The sequence below is a fragment of the Aythya ferina genome (genome assembly GCF_964211825.1).
Source record: "Aythya ferina genome assembly, chromosome: 3".
Lineage (NCBI taxonomy): Eukaryota > Metazoa > Chordata > Aves > Anseriformes > Anatidae > Aythya > Aythya ferina.
The window spans coordinates 112,193,264-112,216,799 of NC_140298.1; the positions used below are offsets into that span (position 1 = coordinate 112,193,264).

At 41.6% G+C, this 23,536-nt stretch overlaps 1 protein-coding gene across 9 annotated transcripts in view; it reads left to right on the plus strand.

Annotated features, from left to right (window-relative positions):
• KLHL29 (kelch like family member 29) overlaps positions 1-23,536 on the plus strand; it is a 390,690-nt gene that overhangs the window by 119,965 nt on the left and 247,189 nt on the right. The window lies entirely within an intron of this gene.

Sequence of the window (23,536 nt, forward strand, 5' to 3'; positions counted from 1 at the left end):
ATTTCCATTTAACATGCAGGTAGCTACACCCTGTCACCCTCTCTGCTGCCAAGACTTGGAGGGAGAAGAGGGCCTAGTTGTGCTTAGGCCGTGATGCTCATCCTCTCTAGAACATTTCATTATCACCTCCAGTAGTGTTTGGACAGCAAAGAGAAGCATTAGATTTATAACATAAAGAGCCAAGACAGAGAAATGAAGACCCTAACTTTCAGATATGCCCTTTTAATTATTGTTGTCCAACTGGTGGGATTACAAGGATCTGCAAGCCTTAAATACCTCTTCAGGTCTGGCCCAGCAAGGCAACTGTTGCCTTCTGTGTTTCTCATGGAGGGGGGAAAAAAAAAAAAAAAAAAAAAAAAAAAAAGCCCACACGTTTATTTATAAGTCCTTCAGTGCTATTTTAACACTTTTATTCTCAGTACTTCAGTATATGCTGTTTAAAATGGGCATGTGTGCAGCCGCATTATCCGCTGCCTGAATGACAAATGGTTTATCAAGCATTGCCAGAGCACCTGGCTTCGTGCTGAATGCAGGAAGGCAGCGGCAAGGGCTTCAGAGAGATTAACTTCTGGATAGGCAAATAATAATAAACAACAGGCCGCAAGCAAGGGACCAGAAAAAGAGGAATCAAGGCTGTAAAATGGAGTCACGGTGATCCGAAGGGACAAAGGGAAGTAGGTTTGTATATTGGGCCTTGAAACGCGAGAACTGAGCGTCAGACACAGTGATGGCAGGGAGATTTGCAGGAGAAGGTGGGGAAGGGCAGTGCAGGAGGGCAGGGGAGGGCAAGAAATGGGGACTGGAGCATGGGGCAGTGGGGACAGAGAGTTGCAACCTCACGAAGGGCTTGCAGGAGAGGGTGGCACAGTCCCTGCTGTGAGACACGGGGCATATTTTTCATAAGACTGGAAAGTGGTAAGAACAATGCAAAAGATACTCCTAATCTATTAAAACCCCACAATTTAAAAAAGCTACATTTACAAGATGTCCAGGAGCTTATGCTTTCAAACTATTTTTGATCGAAACATTGATCAGGTATTCACATTCACTTTGCTGTCAATACATCTTGACTGAATTTTTCTCCCTGACAGTGGAAAAGGCTTTTGAATCTTTCGAAAATTGGAAGTCTTAGAAGTACAGTACTGCTTGAGTTACAGCTGAGTTACTCTGGACTTTCCTGTTACACCTGAAAGTTGGATAGGAGATGGAAATTTAGGGCTCACCTGCTTACTCCAAAGAATTGCTCCCAGCCTGTTCTTTCAGTGTGTAGACTCTTTTTCCATTGAGGTGACTTGTAGTTGGGGCGTGGCAGAAGTTGAGCATCTGTGGTCATTCCCCAGGGGATGGGTGATGTGTAATCTGCTCTGTAACCCCACCAAGTATCTCATCATGTGGCACAAGGGAAAGTCTGTGATGGTTCACAAAGAACCATCAAAATACCCAAACTTTTGATAATAAGGTCACATATCACCTTTTAACATGCATATACAATGTCACCCTATTACAGACGAGTTTGATGCTATTCTAATTAATTAGAAATAGTTAATATACCTAAATTTGTTGCCCTCTAAGTCATGGAAGAGTTGGAGAAGCAGCGTGGCCCAGGGGCTGGAACACAGACCAGAACATCAGCACCTCCCACATTTACTTTCACTCTGCTCATGATGTACTTTGAGACTTTGGATATTCCACTTCCTGCCTCCATTTCTCTATCCAGCCAAGGCTATAATTTACTATATTTTTGTGTCGTATGCCATGGTCTAGAACTCAGAGTTTTGCAACCTTACTATATTTGGAAGAAGAATGAAATGCTAGTCGGGTGACTGTATTTATTTTCAAAGAATTTGATAAAGAGCTACAATTCAGATGCTTCGGAGTGAAAGTGCCCTGGTTTTTGCACCTCTTCTGTGAGATGGCATCGCTCTTGGAGAAATGTTTGTGTAATAAAATACTGTGAAATGACACTATTGCCAAATGAGATTGTGACGAATAGAGCATTTGTAGTATTAAATCCAAGGGTACTTTACATTGTTATGACAATAATAGTTTGCATTGTTGTAATAAGTTACACTTCTTCTTCTTTTAAAAAATAAAATTAGTTAGACCTTAATGTATCTTGGAACACATACCCTCCCCTGAAATCAGCTGTGCATCTCTTGGAATAAAATTGCTTTAAACATATATAAAGGCACATTGTTTGTTGTATCATATATCAGAGGCAATTGTGAAATAAATGATGTTTATCAGCATGCCTTATGTAAAAAGATTGCAAATATGTTGTCCTTTGTGTAGCTCAGGTTTGACATAATCATTGCCATAATTCTTCTGCTTTTAATAAACAAAATTACATTGCAGCAGACACTTGAAGCTCTTTTATTAGGAACACCCAGGGACAAAGCCCTGCAGAGAGGGGCTGGGGCTAGGGTTAAACTCAGTAAGCACTTAGTAAATTTTATTCCCTATTCCTTAATTATAGATATCAAGTGCCATGCTCATAACTTATGGTCCTGCAATGCCAGTACAGTTCGTGGAAAATCTTCCATTTTTGTAACAAGAGCAGGGATGAGACTATACTCCTAAACCGACAGGAAAAAAGTGCTTTGACTTAACAGGTGCTGTCCATGCTAAAAGGATGAATTTGAAGATTATTACCTGGTATGACTAAGATTTATGATGCAATCTGCTTTTTTTTCTCTTCTTTAGTACAGATAAGGGGGGTTATTATTGTTAGTAGAAATACCTATTAAAATAAACCCCATGAAGCAGTTTCAAGGATTTGATAAAAATGAATATAAAGTTGAAGCTCCCAGCTTATCTTTAACTCAAGTGATTTTCATAGGGTTATAACTCTTCTGGCATGGGATAAGGGAGCAGGAGTTTGATTTTTATCCTCACCGCACAATAGAAGGAAAAAACAGATTTTGTATTTCATTTATTAGCACATTACTGCTCAGGTTTGCATCTGCATGGGAGAGTTGACAGAGATTGCACACAGGTGGGAGTGGGTAGGGAATTTGTGTGTATGTCTCGTCTTCACATTGTGGTCATTGGTGTCTACATACCAGGATCTTCACGTAGTTTTGGGGAGACTCTTTCCTATAAAAGGTGTGCTAGGAAGAGCTGGAGAAGCCTTAGAGTGCTAAAAGCTTCAGAGACCTCCCCTCAGAATGGTTTTTGCTGTCAAACTCTGGGTTCAGGGCTTCTAATACAGCCTGCTGTGTCACCTCCTACCCCTTTCCATCTTTTTGCTGTCTTCTGACATCTTAAGGCTGCCATCCAGGGATGTCACCAGCAGCAGCAGCTGGAAATCTTGACAACACAGTGTGGTTTTATGTCTTTCTTGGCAAATGTACCTCTGTCCGTCCCAGGCAGAATGGGGCTGAATGATGCTGAATTTGCACAAGACTAGTAAGAAATGGTATTGATTTTTTCTTGATTTCCTTCTTTTCATGTATTTTTGGAGGGAGTCTTATTCTAAGTTTCAAAGCCAGACAAGTAACTTCAAGTATTTCTTTTGCACTTGTTTTTGGGATGTTCATTGTGATGGATTTTATTGATGGTGAGTTATTTTCATTCATAGCTTTACATTATATAAGGATTCCCTATACAACAGGTAGCACTACAAGGCCATGAGTTTGGGTTTAAATTATGAGTTATCGTTGTCAAATATGAAAGGAAGCATTTATAATTTGCATGTTTAAGAATTTTTTTTTCTTCAGCTAATACCTATGTTTTCTTTTAAATTTGTGGGTCTTTCTGGGCATTCAAGATATGGTTTTGGAGTGTTTTTGTTTGTTTGTTTTGTTGGTTTTTGTTGTTGTTGTTGTTTGTTTTGTTTTATATATATATACACCCCTTGTACAATTCAGATTTTAAATGCTGTTGACTTGGTCAATTGAATTTGTTTGGTAGCTTCACTCCTTTGCTGAGTAAGACATGTTTGCAGGTTGTACGGCTAAGCATGCTCTTGTGTCCTCACCAGTGCCAGGGAATGCTGCATTCACAAAAATATTATTTCGGCTTTTGACTTCTTGTGGTGTAAAAGCTTAACCTGGAGTCTAGTGACATTGGTTTGACCAATATTGTTTTTACTCGACAATGCATTTTTTATTTAGTAGGGGATTTTGTCCCAGTTTTTGAATGTTAGCATACCGCTATTCAAGGTCTGTGAAAAGCGAGCGAGTTGTTGTGTTTCCAGGGAACAAAAGACTTTGCATTAGTAGAACAGTGTGGGGTTCATTGCTCAGCGTTCAAACACAGGCTGAGAAAGAAGGGATTGTTGCTAAAACAGGCTTTGAGTTTTCCTTCTGTCTCGTGGCAGGGTGCGCTGGTCCCCACCAGCACACGCTCAGATGCCGGGGAGCCGTGCACTTTTGGCAGGGCTCCGGTCTCTGTGGAGCACTGGGATCTTGCTAAAACTGAAGCATTGAGGCCTGAATATATTGTACCGAGCATATATTTCAAGTATATATTCTGGTTGTTGGGCTGAAAGCTTAAATGCTGGGTACCACCCGGTTGTTTCTGAGAAGCTGTGCCGAGTTTTGCATTCTCCGTGCGCGGAGGTGAATGTGACATCCCGCAAAAAGGCCACCCTCGAGCAGCCGAATGCCAAGTCTTTCATTCTCGCTTCCTTCATGTTTATTAAAAATGACTAGGAAGAAGTTCAAAACTTTTGTGTCTGATATGTGTTATATCTATTATGGTGTCAGACAACTAAGAAAAAAGTCACTGGCTAATGAGTCTTAATTGTAACAAAACATCAAATCATTGTCACTTCTGCTGCAGTAAATGGCATTCATTAAATTAATCCACTCCATTACAGAAGTATTTTGCAGAGAATACCATGACCCTACTGCTTCTGTAGCAGTAATAAGCTGAACATATCACTGTGGCACTATTTGGTATATTAGAAAGCAGTTTGAAGCATGGCTGCATGACCCGAAGCAACATCAGCAGGTCTCAGGTAGCATGTTTGAAAAAATAAACTACCTTAATTAGAGACGGGACTAAAGCAGACCCTAGGTGTGAACATTCCTGTAGCTTAGCACTGCATGAAATAAAAATCTGGATCAAGAACCTTCCTGGCTCCATTTGCAGAGCGGCACAAGCCAAAGCAAAGCTTAGATCTCAAATTGGGAGTGGGGGGGTTGAAATCTGGATATTGCTCTATTTTCTTCACTCTTACAATCCCCTTTTAACTTCAGATCTAAACCCACCATGTTTTCTCTCCCCTTTTTCCCCTCGGTATTAGAAAACAGAGAACTGCATTGCGCCCCATCGCTTTTTTTTCTTTTTTTTTTTCTTTTTTTTTACAACACCGCCATCAACATTTTCTGGCAGGAGTTGCTTTGACTTTTTAACAGCATTCTATTTCATACCATATGTGTACATACACCAACGATGATATACCGCGTTTGTAGCTAGGGAATGGCCTGCTTTATTAAACATCCCCCTTGCCAACAGTAAAAATGAACAGCCACAGTAAACACAGACGCGGCGAGGGAAGAATAGCCCGAGCTGTGTTGCTGCGCATTGTACCTAAGGAAGGAAGCATCAACCTCTAATTGGCTCTGAATGCAGCCCACCTACTTAGCAAAAGAGGCTGCCAAAAGCAAATTGCCCTGGTGCTCCGTGCGCCGTGCTGCCTTCCCATTGAATTCAGTCAAATGGGAGGCTTTTGCCTTCGTTTTCCAAACTCTCCATGAGTTGGCAAAAAGCTTTCTCGGGGAGAGCCTGTGTGTCCGGAATAAAAACCTCCCGAGGATGTGTTTGCTCCTTCGCCTACTCCGAGGATGGTGCGACTCCAATTCTTCTGGAAATTTGAAGATGACTTGCAGGGGCAGGAGGGGGTTGTATTTGTTTTGGGGAAAGGGGATTTTTTTTTTCCCTGGGAAAATTGGAAGAAAGAGAAATGCAGATCTGTCTTGTATCTCTCAAGCTACTCAGCACAACATTCGGCACTTATATGTTGTCGCTTTGCCAGCAGCGGGTGTGCAGAGGCAGTGCAGGAAAGAAGAAATTACTACATGGCCTTAAAACGATCGAGAGCCAGTAATTTCTTTTAATTACAAGATCATAATCACCAGTTTGGGCCCAACCTTTGCAGCCAGGCTGTGGGATGTGGTGGGGATGCTCCTGGGATGAGCAGCGCTGTGGGATTTAACACCACAGGTTGCACCACAGATAGAAATGGTTGGTCAATGGGCAGGTTCCCCTGCTGGCCACTGAAATCTTCCCGTCTAAGCTAATAAAATCAATCGTCCTGAACTAAAATCTCCTGTGAGGGGTTAGAAGTAGATGGCAGAGTTGGGAGAGAAAAGGGTTGTTGGTTGGTTTGATGGTTTCTGTTAAATACCTTATTTACCTTTTTTCCCCTGTTTGTTTTTTTTTTGGTCAAAACCCTGCTTAGAAGCTTATCAGATAATAAGTTTGTCACTTCCATTTCATCACCGTTGAATTCCCACCTGCTTCTTCACCTCTATTTTCTCCTCTCTACATCTGCAAATAGCGTCCGAGACCTTTGTTTCTTTTTAAGGGCATCAACTTGCCAAGGTATTGGTACATCGGGTCGCTCTCCTTCACACGGTGCTTTCACGTAGGGAATTTCAGATGGAAAGAGAAAGGCCAAGAAGGTAAGAGCAGCCAAGTAAACAAAACAGTTTTGCAAACTTTGGGTCAGTCTTGTTTGGGGACAGAGGAGAGTCCTGGATGAATTCTTGCCTTCACATGAAGCAAGGGCACAAACGAGTCAGATGGTCGGGTTTTCTTGGCTGCTTCAGAAAACCAGCGCTTCAGGATTAAAAAATAGACCTCGACAGCAAGCTGTGTTTTGCACATTCCTGAAAAGTCCTTTAATTCAGTGTTATTTGATATTCCCAGAGTTGTGACATGACTGCATAGTTGTGTTTCTCGTCCAACAATGACTGTATGAATAGGGTTTGACTCCCTCCTCCCCTTCCAAGGAATTTAGCTTGGCCGTTTTGCTAAGTGTATGAAAAACCACCAGGAAATTGCTGTTTCTTTTTCCTCCCATATGCACATTACTGACACAACATGACTTGCGTAGTCCTTGCTGTAACCTGTACTTTAGCTGGTCAATGTAATTTATAACAGAAAAGCTACATATTATAATGACACGGCTTTCATAATGCACGTGTGTTGCCTCCACTCTGCTGTTTTACGGCAGCGCTACAAAATATTTTACCAGCGTCTGTGTAAATCCTATAATCTTAAAAATGAAATGGCAACAAAAAGCCTCCGCCTGACCAGTAAAGCAGAAGCACATACTTCATGCAGTAGCTGAATGTGAGTGCCTGAGGAAAATAATGGCAAATCTGCAGTATTGTGGTGGCTTCAGTCCCGAGGAGTGGTGGCAGCAGAAACACCAGTGCCCTCCCTCATGGGCTGTGGTTGAGATCTGAGGTTTGGTTTTGGGGTTTTGCCCCAAAGCTGTGCTAGCAGAGCGGTAGAGGAGTGGTGCTAAGCTGCTGTGTGTCCTTGGGTGCTTTTCTTGTCTCTCCCCAGTGAGCTCCAACGCTCTGTTGAGCTGAGCCCGAATGATTTACCCAAAGTCATATAAGAGATCTCAAGAGAGCAGAGGATTATACCCATTCCTTGCCTTTAGACTAAAGCTAGAATTAATAAAAATAAAAATAAAAATAAAATATGATAACACCTGAAAGAGAGCTCTAGCTCCAATGTTGTGATGAATGCAGCCATGCCAGGCACATCAGCTCCTGGCATGGAAACCTCTGACTCCAGAAGGGTTTTTTTATAATGTCCCATGCTTGCATTATAGAGGGAGCTGAGGTTGCAATCCAAATCCCTCAGCAGGACGGATCACACCGTTTCACCTCCCTTTGGTGCTCAGCACAGTGTATGTTTGCGTGTTGGAGGGGCTCATGACATGACACCGTGGGATTTGGGCAGTGGCTGACTTGTTTGGGAATTTCCAATGTTCCTGCAGCGATAACTGCCCAAATAATATTCCCTTTGGCTTATATAACAGCAGGACGTTGGGCACCTAAATATTAGCAAAATGTGATTTCCTGCCGAGGGGTTTTGTACATGTTTCAATTCAGGCTCTGCTCTCCCTACCTGAGGGCTTCTTTAGCTTTGGTTCATATTCTCTCCATCCTCAATTCATCAGCAGGAGAGGAGGGATAACAGCAGTTCTTGACCTCAGAAGATTTTGTCACCACTAAATAGGTATCAGCAGTGTTTGGATGTGGTGGGGTTGGAGCAGTGTCAGTGCTAAGACAGAACCCAGTGGCCCAGTGGAGGAAACTGCGATATGCAGATACATGTTTTATGCATCTTTGGCCCCTAACCGTATCATATTTCTCTTTAAGTGCATTTTTATTCTGTCTTTCTTGAATGTGTGCATATCCCAGGAGAAATCTTAAACGGACACGAGGAGCCTGTCCCTGTGTGGGTGGTACTGCGGGCCCGTGCCGTGTCCCACGTGTCGTAGCCAGGAATGCTCTGGGTACAGCACCCACTGTCACGGCATCTGGGGCTGGGTTTGGCTTTCCATTCAGCCGACGGGTGACGTTTCCAAAAAGCAAATTCTACAAAACGGGGAGTCTCTGGGAGATAATTAGGTGGTTGTATAAATAATGAGTGAGAGCCAGATATTATCTGCCAGCTCTATAGTCACATCCATGGAGAGAAGAGATGAGCTTTCTTCGGGAGCAGGAGAGTTTTCTCAGCTCAATTAAATGGACGTACAGTACCAGCCTGACACTGAGCATTTGTTCCCACAGAAGCCTGTTACAGGGAAATACAGTTAATGTTGCATACAGCCTGTGTTTAGACCTCCCGCTTGGATTATGAAAAATGTTAAAGCTGAAAAAAAACCAACATTCATTATTTGAGTTTCAAAATCTGACTGGCTCCTGAATGCTCTATGCAGCAGGGCGCACCTTTTCCACTGGCCGATTAGCTTCTTGTTATCTTCTTGCAAATGCCTGGCTTCACTATTCCTGTACTTTATTTTAAAAGGCTTTTGCTCTGTGCAATTGAATATACTGTAATCTTCTTATCAAATGCTAAAGCTCTTTAGTGATGCCATTTTGAAAAGTACTTCAGTTTTTAAATTGCAAATTCTTCTCTGGCTGGAAGGTCTCTGTGTTCTGGGTTTACTTAGTGGTTGAGAATATACATATATATGTATGTATAGGTATGTACGTGTGTGTCTCTGTATGTAAATGCTGACAAAAAATACTGTCCCATTTCTGAGGATATACTTTTGTGGTTTCCCCTCTAGAACACTAAAGGATGGTTTACAAAGCAGATAAGTGTCTCCCTGGTGATTTTGGGCTGATTTTCCCGTGGTTTTGGTTTTCCTTTTGAGCTCTTTCTGCAACTCAGGTTTCTCCTTGGCTTCAGAACCTCCAAAGCGAAAAAGAAATTCCCCCTGAACAAGAGCAAAGTTTTTCATTATTATTATGAAGCGAAAGAACAAGGCTTGTCTACTTCTGTGTGAGGAACTGAAAATCAGAGCTCATGTATTCTGGTCTCACATCCATCAGTAACTTGTGATGTGACTTGAAACAAAATCACTTAACCTCTGAGTCTGTTTCCCTACCTGTAAAATGGGGTTGAGAATAAGAGGGATACCATGAGCATTAAATATTTAATGTTTGTAAAGTGCTTTGAAGACAGAGTGCGACGTAAATGCTTATCACTGTATTGAAATAGGAGGAACTGGATAACCTTGTGTAGGAAAATTCTGTTAGAAACTGTAACTTCGGGAATGAAGACCAAAGGAGGAGAAGAAAGGACATCTGACAAAATTGTATATTTGAGTGAAATGCACTTGGGAATCTCTCTCTGAAAGTTAGGAAGGGACAGTCTTTGGGACCATTGAAAATAACCTTCAGAAAATCAGAGGATTCGGTAAATAGGCAAAGTTGAACTTTTCTCCAAAAAAAAAAAAAATCATTAAAAAAACTTCTAAACAAATAATTCTGTTTAGCCTGACCACAGTAATCAAACATATAATGGGGCCATTATATGTGAATGCTGAAAAATAAGAGATCTAGTTACAGACAGGCATTATTCCTAAGTGTATGTCTAATCCTTCCTAAGTGGATGTTATTACTTACCTAGAAGATCAAGGAAATTCAATGGATATGTACTTTATTCAGGAAAGCAATTGGTATAGCACTCCATCTAGGAAGACTATTCCAAGCAGCTCATACACTTATGTCAGCTTAGAAATTATTTAAAATTGGATAGACAAAAATTTAATGATATGATGCATTGAACAAAATTTCATAATAGAGCGGCAATAAAGAACACATCTTTAAAGTGAGCAATAAAGCAAAACCCCAGCTTTTGTAATAATTTAGGAGGTTTTCTCCGTGGTGTCTTTTATAAATACGCTAAAATATTGCGGATACAAAAATATTCAGTCCTTTTTGTCCCTCTTCCCTATTAGCACGGAGAATGCCTTGGGAGATCCTGGAAAGAAAAAGCAGCTGCAGATCTTTGCTCGCTGTGATGGGTCGGCCTTGCCTGGCTGCTGGACCCACACCCAGCCTCTCCATCACTCCCCTTTCCTCAACAGGACAGGGAGAGAAAATACGGGGAAAAAGCTCGGGTTGAGCTAAAGACAGGGAGGTAAAGACAAGGAGATCTCTTACCAATTGTCTTCATGTGCAAAGCAGAAGGCTGAACTTGGGGAAAGTGGCTGTGGGGCTGCGCTGTTCATGGTCTCAGGACAGAATGATCATCATGGTCTCTTGTGCTTTATGGCCATAAAAATCCATAAATTCCTAAGACTAACAGGAATGGTGCAGTGAGTCATGCACACGGCAATCGAGGTGTCACAGCAAATGAAAAGTTCTCGCTGTTTCTTTAGAGACCTGGATTCAGAGAAAACATTGATGGTAAGTGAAAGGATTGCTCGTACCAGGCTGCAAAATTGTGGGCAGCCTAACAACACCCGCGTGTTATCTCCACACCGTGTAGGGCACTCTCTTTGGAGGTCCGTGCCTGCACCCAGAGCTGTGGAGCAGCAGCAGGGGACGTGGGCTCCCCAACCTGGCCGTGCTGCTGCTGCTGCTTCTCATCGCGTGATGTTACGTTTCACATTTGATGCCTTTTCCCTGTATTTAGAGCTTTATTCCCTCGTATGCCATCACCTATTACAATTATTTACTGAGAGTGCAGTGCCTTTGTCTGATCTTCCCGAGCCCGCTCCTGTCAATGCCTAAGAATTGGTTAAATTACGATAATTCACAGTCTCAGCTTTTGCCCACTGTTTTTGCTTCCTCAGAGATCCAGAATTTCTGGCCAAGCTGATGAGATAACCTGCAGCCACGTTATTGCTCTTACGTAGTATATATGCTTCTCTTAAGAGCTGTAAGGTTTACATGCGAGGAATAATTCTGCTCAGAGTGATGAGTCTCTGTAATATATTCATTTGGGTTTCTGTGCCATGTTTTAGATCCCTGTGAAAACAAGCTCCTTAGTAAGTTTTGTAGCGGTAATAAAATAATTTGCTTCAATGTCTCGCTATTAGATGTCACAACATACTTTTGGTTTTCCTCCTAATGTTTATGGGAAAATGGCAATGTGCGGAAGGATTAATCAATCAGGAAAATGATCTGTTATTTCCTTTCCCTTTTAATCTATCCAAAAAAACCTGATGGGCTGCGATGCAAAGTGTCTCTAAGCAGTGCGTATAATGTATGCGATTACTGCATGCTCAGCAGCCAAATGCAAACATTGCAGAGTAGAAACACAAGGTTTATCTAAAAATAAACAAAAAGGAAACAGAAATCTGTACTTCAGATACTGCACGCAAGCTGTTCAAACAGTCAGATCTTAATAGTAGATTTAAAAGTGTCAACAGCAATGGCCTTGTTTTTTTTTTTTGTTGTTGTTGTTGTTTTTTTTTTTTGCATGGTTAAAACTTGTCAGCAAATTCAGTCTTCTGAGTGATAATAGCACTAACAGGCTTACAACAGCCCATCCTTGGTGTATTACAATATAGAAGAAACCTTACAGGAACAACAAGTATCTGTTGACCTGGGGTCAGCATGGGAATCTCAGATCACCGTTGTAGGCTGAGAAGCTTCTCGAGGAAAGAGCAAAATCCATGAAATTATTGCATTGCTTAACCATGCAGCGAAAGGTCAGAAAGGAACAGACCTCTTCAGATTATATTTAGTAACTATGAAGATTTTGCTTGTCGGAGTCGCTTTGCACCAAATAGTATTTTGCCCACCCTCTCCCTACTCCTCCACTGAAAAATTTCCTCAGATCTAATCTGAAAGTAATCACATGCTCATTAGCAATTTTTCCATTTTCCAGCAAACCAGGCAGTATTAGTCTAAAAGCTAGAAATGCAATTATTTTGCTCCATGTATGTTTATTGACAGATGGCCCAGGCCAGATCCGTACTGGAAGATGCAGGGACGGGACAGTGGAGAATAAGCACGCAATGCTCCTAAATATTAAGCTCTCCTCTGATGCACTCCCATAAATTGAAGTGACTGCTGTTGCTGTTAAGGTTGGCTTTACACATATTTTTTGCTGGTGTTGACATCTACTGGATAAATTCGCTACTGGCAGGAGGAATACGCTCAGTTTCAAAGAAGAGGAGCGTGCTGCTCCCCTCCTCTCAGGAGGCTCGCGCCACTCAGCTCGGTCTTGCAGAGTCACGGACTCTCGCTGTTTCCTTTTTTGCTGTTTTCTCTGTGTTGTGCTTCGTTTCCAAAATTGTTCCGTGAACAAAAATTGAATTTTGAAGATAGTAAATTGCAAGCGGGTTTGGGCAACAGACTGATGAAACAGCTGCAGTCTTTCTTTCCGAGACTTGGATTTTTCTGTTTTGCCCAAGGCAGCGAAGGAAAATTAGTTTATTAGTTTCACTTCGGTCACTGGTGAATATATTCCCCCCCTCACAAAAATAACACTTTAATTCTGCCTGATTTGAAATAATTGACCGATCAGGAATGAGGCATGTGCAGGGAGCTACCAGGACTGAATTACACCGTAGGCCTGGAAGATCAATTGTTTGGGAGGAGAGCTGAGGCGCCGCAGCCTTATATTACACCTGCCTGTTTATTGCACTTGGCCGGAGGGGAAGGCACTGCGCCATTCTGATCTGTTGCCTCGGAGAAGTACGGATGTAAAAGGAATGCAAAATAAGGGAGCAGCAAGTTATTTTTTTATGTTAATACATTTTATATTGATATTGAGGACATTTGAGTAAACGGAGCCTCTAGTTTATAGAAGAGCATATGTGTTTTTCCTTCTTTCTATGCCAATATTCTTTGCTAAATGCAGTTAATTTTTTTTTGTTTTATTTTATTTTTAGTTTTTCAATAATACTTGTAGTGATTGACTGGTAGCAGTAGCACAAATGCTTAGTAAAATTAGTCCCACTGGAAGATTACTCAGATGCTACATCTCTTCGCCTTACTCCTCCTTCCTCTGCCTGTTTTAATGATTTCATTTTAAGAAAAACGACCTGAGGCACAGTGGAGAAAAAAATAAAATAAAAGGCACAACAACAAAAAATCTGACGGACTTATTCTTTGGCAAACCCGTGGAACAGAAGCGAGGCCAGATGTTTGCTATACAGGCATTTGGCATGTATGTAGAAATCTCGCTACAAGACTGCATATAGAGTTTTTGACAGCTTTGGCTGAACGGAAATGAATGATTGCTATTCAGGATAAAATGCAAACATTTTGGCCAGTGCTTGCAAATCTGGGAGCTTCACGGTTATATTCTAAACTAGGTTCTCCATATTCTTAAATCCACATTTCAGTAGGTGCTTACCAAATGTGGCATGATTTATCTCTGTGATTTTTTGAGGTTCTACATCACCTAACGTATCTTGAGAGGGTTTTTGCAAGCAGTTCATGCTTTTGAGAAGTGAGCTGATCCTTATGTTATCATGCTAGTTCTAAAGCAGCTAATTAAAAGCTTCAGACCTCTGGCCTAGAAAAGGTAGGTTGCTGATTTACTGCGTTCGGCAAACAGTTTTCATCCGACAGTTGGAAAGATAAAACATGAGCCGCTAGTGGCAAATTTTAAGTGAGAAGCAAGAAGGGGTGGTGGAAGAAGTGATAACAGGAATTGCTTTTAAGAGGCACAGGAGCAAGCTGAGAAGCAGGTGGCTTTGATACTGGGTGTGCTATTAGTTCATTAGGATGGTGGCACAGTCCCTCTCATTCCTGAAGCATCCGCCTTTCAAAACAAAGCAAAAATAACAAGCAGATGTAAGCGATACTTCTTCTGGTGAACCAGCTGAGAATAAAATCAGTCGCTTTACGAAACATGGGTAGACCAAACAGAGGTGATGAGCTGTGACTGCATATGGACAGATAACATGGGCTTCTGGCCTTCAGTGACATCCACCAGGATGGGAACATTGAGATTTGAAATCCCCAAGTGTCTGCCAGGTGAGCTGGAAGAAAAGTCCAATATTTTTAGCCGGGAAAAGGGTTACGTGTACTGATGCACGGGTAGTGATGGTACCAGTGCCACAAAGCAAGCAAATGTCTCCTGGAAATGTGCAAGGAAACTCCCCTCTAAAAGTGTGACTAGAGTAGAGGTGGCTCCATAAATGAAAAGTGAGAAAGCTTTTGAGGATATGAGCATGGAGGTCAGCAACCGACCCATATTCAGGGCACCTGACACTGCAAAAACAGGAGTTATTCCCCATGGTGTAGGCATCTTGCGCAGCCTCTGGAAATTCCTTATCGCAGGATGGGGATAACTGCACTTTCCTACTTCAGTCAACAGCACGAAGTGCATCATGTAAAAACCTCCAGGATGCTTAGATACATGATGATATGGCCTGTGTTCATCTGTGTGCAGTAGATTTAATATTTCTTGTTTGTTTTGGAGGCATTTTGCATCTAATAAGCCGTTTTTATATACCAGATGCTGTTGCTCGCTGCGGCGTACATGTGGTCTTCATTTTGGGGGAGTGATAAATGCATCCTCTTAGAACAATGAGTTGGAAAATACTGTGTGGTCAGAGGACATCAGTCCTGAAAGAGGAAATGTGCTGCTTCCCCTGGTGCCACCTGAAGCTTTTACCTGTGAACATGGAAAACGGGGATGGGGCAACCCAAAAATACCCTATAAGAGGGTAATCCAGTTAATTCATAAATACAGTTAATTAATTTTTGAAGGAATGCAGGTGATCCAGAGAGATTTTGCAGCAAAATGCACTGTATTTAACCCTTTCCTTGGTGGAGACCTTTCTCCTAGTAGGAGAACTAGTAGTAGTCACTGCTTGATCAGTCTTCTCCAAGGGCTGGAAAATTGGAGAATGGCAGCAAATCAAAGGGAATTTCTCCTGCATGGTCCAAATATAATCTGAAGACCTAGTCTGCACCCCTAAGAAACCAGCCCCAAAAGAGCCGAGAACCTCTTAATTAAATTTTGCGAGATCTAATTTGTGACATTTGGCAACGCCGACAGTAGCTTATTCTCCATTTCTGCTTTATTAACTATGAAGTCTTGGGCGAGATTAGGTATGTCAGGTGCTGGCATCCACCCCGTGCATTTTGAGAAGATGGCCGGTTTCCCCAGAAGCAACCTAGTCGCATCCCTGCCTTCCCTCCTCTGTTTTTCCCTGCTGGCAATTTTGGACCGTGGTTGCTGGCCGATGCCCAGGCAGCCCCTGTGCAGGGATTTGGGGTCCCGGCTGCCGGCTCAGCCCTGTGAACCTTCCTGCACAACCTCCCCACGAAACGAACTGGCCGTTAACATAGCAGCTTTTGGCATTTGGCTTCCTTTTGTTTGCTTTTCATGCTAATGAGATAATTTAATTAGGGAAGTCAATGTTTTGGGCAGTGTTTTGCAAGCAGAAGTGTTACAGAGGAACAGGATGGATTTTCTCTCTCCCCATTTTTTAGCCAGGCTGGGTTCCAGGCAGCGCCGGCTACTCAGGACCCTGTAGAGACATCTAAGAAAGTTTATTATGCCTTTGTGTAAAGTTCTGGTGGATTTTCATTTAGAAAATTGCTGTGCAAAATTCCAGTCGCGTTGCTGCAGGAGGACATTGCAGCGCCCAAGAATCTGCAGCAAATGGCAGCTGAAATTGATTTTGGGGAATGGAGCTCAAAGCTCTGCCCTGAGCTTTGGGGGGATGTTTGCAACGTGCCATGGGGGAGAAACAGATCAAATGAGAGATCTTTCAGATAAAAACCTAGAGAGAGAGGAATGGAGTTAAGAATATTCTCAAGGTGCCTATCCCAAACCATTTTATATCCATTTGTATATTTTATATCAATGTATAATTGACAATAGCTTTGTCTGAGGATGGGGATCAAGGCCTTTCAGTATAGTGCAAGACATTTGACAGATAGGGGGATTCCCCAAAAGGTAGTCTGATGTAAACCATGTACCTTTGTGTGTGTCCAAATCTGACACATTGCAGGGTTTTTAAGTGGCATTGTTCTTCATCTTCTGCTCCAGTGGTGTGAGCAGGAGAATGCTTCTGGAGCACTATGAATTTTTCTCACCCTGCCAATGTTCGTGATCCATAAATTGCAGGGTGTGTTATCACTACCACTCAGGTTGGAAAGGAACTGGCACTTGAAAGCAAAGGATGAAATATAGGAAATTACTGTATTTAAAATAAATTTCCACTTGAAATTTCCCAGAAACTTAGGAATAAAACATACACATGCAGACTTTTTAATAACTCCTTATTTTGGGACGACCATATCCTGCCAGCTTCAGGAGAAAGAAACCAAACTTTCACTCTCAATGTGGCTGATTTATTTTTTTTTTAATTGGATAGTCTAGTTTATCTTTTTACTTATCTAAAGATAATTTTTCCACATCTATCTTAAAAACTCAAGCATATACACACTTTTCTACAATATTTTGAAACAGGGAAGGAAAGATCTAAATTATGTGTTTTGCAGAGTGGACTCTGTCCTGGGAAGAGAGTTGTATTTGCAGCTCTGATTTTTTTTAATATGTCCCAAAGCATGGTCTCTTCCAACATATATTTGGAAAATTAAGTCCTATATAATCTCTTAAATCTTGTGCTCCTTTATCACTTACAGTGTTAGGACTTTTTTTTCCTTTTTTTTTTTTTTTTTAAAGATCTGATTGTAGCAAAGCAGCTCAAGCCTCTCTGCCTTGTCTTGGATTTTACAAGAGCTTTACAACTGTTTACAAGACTAAATCAGGGGTTTACAAAAGTAGACCTTGCTTGATAATAAAGTTGTTTCCTTGCCCCTCAAATATTTCTGGGTCTTATCTTTCTACACAGCTGCTTGTAGTTCAGCTTTACAGAATCTCTTGATTGGATTCCTACTGCCTTAGTCTAACAAAGAAGTCTTTCAATGAAGTTACCCAAATGGAAAAAAAAGAAGTTAAGTAAAAATTGTAAAAATGGAGTAGTCAGATCCTTGTAGGCTTCTAACAATGATTCCATATCTATCTAAGAGAGTCTTCGTAGGTTATAAATAATGTTGAGCTGAAATTAAACGTTTTGTTTGTCACGCTTCTGAAGTAAAGACTAGCTCCCAAAGCTGCGAGGTTGACTAGTTTGTTACTGGTTGATAGGGCTACTATTTTATTTGAAAGATTTTTTTTAAAGCCACATTTCCTTGTGTGCAAAGTGTGTGCATGTGTGTGCTTGCAATTAAATGATGCCCAGAATTTATACATTTCGATGAGATTTTGGTGCTGTATACATAAATTAATGTCCTTACCCCCCTGTGCCTCGGGAAGGGTTTGTTGTGTTGGTATGCACTGATAAAACTGCATCCAGTAACAGTTCCCCTGCAGCATATATCTGAAATAATTCGAGGTTAGGTACTTAGACATCTTCTTCTGTATCAGTTACAGTCCTTCATGCTAGATCTGATTACAGCAAATCTCTCTCTTCTTCTTCATATTTTTTTCTGTAAATCTCATAAAATACTTATGCTTTGCATGCACTTAACTGCTTTTTAAGCTCTCTAATAACCTATTTTATCTGTGCTTCCGTTCAGCCAGTCTGAAAACTCGTAAGGCTATTTAGCTGCTTATTTTAATGTTTCAAACTCTTTCTTTCTTCTTTTCTTCCATCTCTCTAATGACTGCATACCTACTTCCGCTGTGCTGTCTCCCAACCTCTCTTGCCGATCATATTTCTCCAATGTTATTATGTAAAAGGTAAATTTAGAAACAAATGCTTACCCAGGAAAAAATTTAAATTAAAAGGCTGACCTTTATTTTTGAAGTCACTTAATGAAGTTGACTAATAGTCTAAGAAATCTGATTCTCATGCTTCAGACTGGCTGAAAGCCTGTTTTTCCTTGTATTTATATCTGTGAGGACAGGCATTTTAAGGAGACCTTGACTAGATAAGCGTGGAGAGCAGGGAAAAAAGCTGCTCTAAGGCTCAAGCCGGACTGTCATTTAGAGGAACATGAATAGGAAACATTTTTTCTGCAGAACAGTGAGTGCTTTGGGCTCGGGGGAAGAAGGGCTGTGTTTAAATGTATTGAGCATAAAATGAAATGTTAATCACTTAGGTTTAATAAATCTGCAGCAATGATCTGTTTGAACCTGGTAAGAGGCCTGTAGTTAGCACGCCGCTATCTCAAACGCCTCTGGTCTTTTTCTTGCCTCTGTGTACAGATGTGGAAGCTGCGGAAACACGGCACAAACGAGCTGGCAGAAGAGACGTGGTGAAAAATGAGCACCAGCATGAGGGCGGTTTTCAGCTGAGAAGGCAGGAGGGCTTCTGAATTGCCAAAGGGCTTGGGGTAAATTTGGAGGTTGAATACAGTTGTACGTGTAGGTGCCCCATGTTATAGACCTGATGATGCTCCCGTTCTGCAGAAAAAAAAATAAATCTCAAATTTTATTGTTGGGCAAGTTGTTTGTATGAGAAATTTCAAAAATTTGTGGTTTTCACTAGCAGAGAACTGATTCACATTTTACCTTCCTTCAAGAGGAGATTTAAAGTCATTTCTTTTTTTTGGCCTTTCTCACCCGCTGCACCGCGTATTTTGGCCACAGGGAGCCAGGACAGACACCTGCCACATTTCTCAGCAGGGCAGTCAGTCCTGTTTCATTGCTCTCCTACCTTCTTCCCTAGTCAACCTTCCCAGGCCTGTCTTGCAGTGAAAGTAAATTACAGAGGAAAGGGTCAGGTTCATGTCTTGCCTGGCTCCAGGGAACTTTGCAGGGCCGTTCTCTGAAATCAGTGGGCTCTCAACGCTTGGCATAGTTCAGTCCTTGCTACACCTACGCATCGATGGTGATCTTCAGGGACCAGGGCAGGCATTTTGTTTGCTTTCCCATATCACTAAATCTCATTTCAGATTTGTCGTGGGCTTCTTATTTCCGCCTGCTTGCTCGATCTCTCTTCTGTAGCTTATAGCCTTTTCCGCAGCTCTCCCCTTAATGCCATTTTGATCTCCTTTTTGCTTCAAATTTATCAGTTCATCCAGTTACGGCTATGGGTTTCTCTCTTTTCTCTCCTCCCTCTTTAGTTTGGTAAGGGTGTTTTTCCCCCTCCAAGAGCATTTTTGTTCCTTTTGGCTGCACAGTGAAATCCTTTGATTCTGTGTGACAAACAGGAACACACATTTCCTCTCTCGTCGAGATTAAAGACACCTGGCTACTCCGGCGATTCCTTCTTGGTAGAGCGTGGGGGAAGGCCTGTCTCATTGACTTCACCACCTTCACTAGATAGTTTGTCAGCTGAATTAGCTGTACAGGTGATTTTCAGCAGTAACAGCATGCAATAGCCCTCCTCATGGACTTCTGATATATGCAAATCCTACGTTCTTTCTATTGCCAGGCATGACTACCTTGTGGTTTTGTGGTATCTGGAGCCATGGTGGACGTATCTGAGATGGCTTTAAGCTCATCTCCTTGAGAAATGACTTCTGGACAAGGCAGTGGGGAGCTTTGTGCTAGCAGAAGAAAAAAAAAAAAAAAAAAGAAAAAAAAAACAGTTGATAGATAGTTGATAGTTGATAGGCTCCAAAACAGAAGTTGATAGATTATAATTAGCTGGGGCAGCAAGTGTATTGTGGGCAGTGCTGGGAGTTCCCCAAGTCTGAAAAATGAGGTGAAAACCTTCTTTTTTTTATACCTTTGTGGTGCTCAGGGGGATTTAAAGCTAAAATTGAAGGGCCTAGAAAAGAAAAATACGTGTGCATACATATGAATTGTGAGAAAAAAAATCCCTTAAAAAGGGAAAAACAATGAATTATTTGTGGGTGTTGATACTGGTATTTATAAGCATTAGTATCTTTCTTCTCCCTTTCTCCCCAGTGGAAAGGTGTGGTTTTCTGTTTGGTTTGGTTTGGTTTTCCCTTATTCTTAAAAAAAAAAATCTAAAACAATCCATGGAAAATTTAGCCTAAAATTGGATACAAAGCTTGGACAGGGGAGGGTCAGGCTGGGGGTTAGGGAAAGGTTCTGCACCCAGAGGGGGTCGGGCATTGGGACAGGTCCCCAGGGCAGTGGTCACAGCACCGAGCTGCCAGAGTTCAAGAACGGTCGGGACAACACTCTCAGACGTAGGGTCTGGTTTTGGGTGGTCCTTTGTGGAGCCAGAAGCTGGACCCGATGATCCTTGTGGGTCCCTTCCAGCTCGGGATATCCTATGGTTCTGTGAATCTCTGACTTTGGAACAGCCAACAGCTGCGTTAAGGTGGAAATACTTGTATGCCTGTGATTAGTGACTGCTGTCCTCGCTGTTCGTGTGTGGTTTTTGCTCTGGCCTCCTTCAGGGCCGTTCCTCAGGATGGTTTATGCTGCTGTCCCGTGTCGAGCTCTCTGTGGAGGAATGTGATGATTGAGCTTGGCTCCGGACACGGTTTGTCAGAGAAGTTTTTCTTCTGAGTACAAAATATGTTTTAAGCATTATTATTATGATTATGATCCTTGACAAAGATAGACTAGACAAAGCATAAACTCTGGATCCAAAAATACATTTAAGAGCTAGCCCAGACCATTTCTTACCTCACCCAGCAGCTATTTATGAGAACATTTTATATTGTTTCTAATTTTAAGCAATTAATAACAAGCACTAGCAGTTGAATACCCATTTATTAGATAGTTATCCCCTCCAGTTTTTCTGCACGTCTTCTTGCTGTCAAATATCTTTGCATCCAGCCAAAACCAACATGCTTGAAACAAGCGGTGTATATTTAACGCAGTGCATTTCCAGCTCTTGCTTTTAGTTTTAATTGTAAATAGAATAAAAGGCGGTGACTGGACAAAGAGGAGAACTTGCTTGTGAAGAGGGCGGTGGGTTTTAAGTAAACTTCTTAATGCACGGCTTAGTCACAGGCTTTTTTCCTCCTTGTTATTGACGTAATTGCCTGTCAGTCTCATCTGATAGTAGAATTGCTGGGGGCATGGTGTCTTGGATCGTGTGGCAAAAACTGCTAGCTATTGACTTGTGTGCATGTGTGCTCTGCTCTCCGCTGAATTAAATGTCAGATATACTCAAGTGTGTGGGTGGGTGGGGGATATGTGATTTGGTTCTCTCTCGTTCCCTTGTCAAGAAGTACACTAATACAGCTAATGGAGATCCTCGAGCACAGAAGGAGAAGGGCATTCAATTGACAGCCACCTTCCAAACAGTCAAAAAAGATCGCTTCCTGCACTGGGGGATATAAGATATGAGAAGAAACTTCCAAAGCAGGGAATAATAAAGGCTATTGTGAAATTGCAGCTTGCAGTTTACAGTCTCCCTTTTTGCCTGGCTTTGCAAAAGGTTTATAAAACTAAAGGAAGGAGGTTTATGCCTGTGGAATTTTTAACCTTTAAAGATGCTATCTTTAGGTACAGATTTTATTCTGAGATGCTTGACACGAGAGGAAAAACTTGCTTTCTTTGCTGCTCCTGAAACAAAAGTTTCTGTTTTCACTACTGCATCTATCACAGCACTTGTGCCTCTGGTTTTTACCATGTTTTGTGTCTGTCTATCATGTCCATACGGTCCTGTGGAAAACCCCAAATGACCTTTCTGATTTAAAGTATCAGAAAGCCACAAAAACAGGAGAAAGGGGAATTTTTGAATCCCTCAACCTCCAAGTCATAAAGTCAAATCTTGCATCAAATCCTACCAGAGAAAAAACAACTGGTTCTGTTGGATTACCAGGAGTGCTGATTTTGTGGTCAACATCCACAGCACTGCTGGAGCAGGGTGGCATCATCACCATTGCCAATGCAGGTTCTTGGGAGATCTGTGTTGGAAGATGATTGTGGTAGGGATTTTTTTGTTGTTGCTGTTTTCTAATACATATTTATATCATTCATTTTTTAACTGAGGAAGAGTTTTTTTCCTCTCAAGCCAGTAGTTCCTTGGTGAAGCACATGAGCCTTTAATACACTGCATTTAGTCGTAGTAGTTGTTTTTGTTTGCTTTTTTTTTTTTTAGTTCTACTGGGTGAATAACTACCAAAAATGTTGATAGGCACACTGGTTTATACCACTTCTAAATAATAGCTCTCTGAAGCATTTTGTTATCTCTAAGTTTCTGGGTGAGTTTTGTTTTAGCTTCCATCCTAGCAGATATTTTTACTGTCCATTTTTGTATCTAAGAATTTGTGAAACAAAATTGCTTCAGCTGACCTGTTGTTATTATTACAAACAATTTATTGGATCGTGTGATGCAAATAAAATAAATCAGATGCTGCAGTGACCTAGATACTCATTATTTATTTATGGGAATAAATATATTTAGCATGTATTTATACTGTTCTTCAATTCAAAATGCTGTAAACTCTCAGTTACTCAGACCTCTGCTGGGAAAATAGCATTATTGCCACCATTTTGCAGGTTAGGAAACCTCGGCAGGAAGACTTAAATAACTGCTGTAGGCTATGTAAGATATAATTATCAGAACTAGGATTAGATGTTGGGAGTCTCAAGTCCCAGCGTTGTGTTCAGCCGTCTTGCTCCTGGCTGATAAAATCTGTGGATAACAAAGACTGAGGAGGTAACTAATGATAAGGACAGGATGCTCACACAAAGTGATTTGGTCATTTGATCATCTTGGCTACATTAAGTGTTTTACGTCTAGCCAAAAGCACGGGAGGAGACAGAAAATGCTGGCGTGCCCTGGAGAACAGAAGCTCTAGGGAAAGCTCGGGCGTCCTCGGGGTGAAATGTTCCTCCCGTGGGAGGAGGTCGGGTGAAAAGGAGGGTAGGGGAGAGTGCAAAGCGGTACTCAGCTTTAAAAACAGAGAGGTAATGAATAGCTCCAGCAGGCAGATTTTTCTCCCTCTGGTCTTTAGGATTATTTGGTCGCACGTCAAGTGCAGAGAAGTCATAGTGATGATCTGAAGACTGTTGAGAAAACTGCAAGATGGAGCTGTTGGAAACATTTTCCTGCTATCAGAAGATTTGAAGGATGATTTTCTTCTAGCTCAGCGTCCCGTGATTTGTGTGCTGTTACTTGTTATTCTGCTGGAGAGTTTGGGCAGATGGTGTTTCCTCGGGTCCGAGGCACGGGTCTCTCCACCACATGCTTGTAGTTGTTCAAACTCTCCAACTTCTGTTCTTGATTAACATTTACTACAAC